This window comes from Penaeus monodon, chromosome 34, assembly GCF_015228065.2.
Source record: "Penaeus monodon isolate SGIC_2016 chromosome 34, NSTDA_Pmon_1, whole genome shotgun sequence".
Taxonomy (NCBI): domain Eukaryota; kingdom Metazoa; phylum Arthropoda; class Malacostraca; order Decapoda; family Penaeidae; genus Penaeus; species Penaeus monodon.
The window spans coordinates 35,292,590-35,293,151 of record NC_051419.1 but is presented as its reverse complement, the minus strand read 5'-3'; positions in this window follow the sequence as shown (position 1 = coordinate 35,293,151).

Genomic DNA, 562 nt, shown 5'->3' with positions numbered 1-562 from the left:
TTTGCTCCAAGCCGACGCTCGACAGCCTGGCAGAGGTCATCGATCCCCCCTCGAAGTTCCTCGGCGACCACCAGAACAAGACCGAGGGTGTACGGGAACAGAGTGGCAAGGGCGTAGTCAATGTTCAGAAACAAATTAGCACTAAGCAGAAGTTCCTCTCGGGGCCGATAAGACGAAAGGGTTTTCCGAAATTTGACCCTTCCCACTTCCTAGAACCCCCAAGCGACGCAGACGGGCCTGCTCATATATCGTGTCGGCTGGGCTTGCGTCTGACTTACAACAGGACTTTCTCTCCGAGAGCAACGATTTCGATTCTGATTCATTGCTCTCTGAGCTCTTCAGATGCCGTAGTGCTGAGTTCTACTTGTACCGCTACACAAAGGACGAACTTTGCCTGAGCGAGGACAGTGAGTCCGAAGACTCATTTCCCGAGAGCGCCTCCGGGGTATCGCAGAAGAGAGGGAGCTCCCTGGGCAAGGACGCCGCAGGCAGCAAGAAGTCCAGGCTGGAGCAGCAGTGATGAACCAAGTCCAAAGAGCGAGTAATAGCGGATGTTGGAACA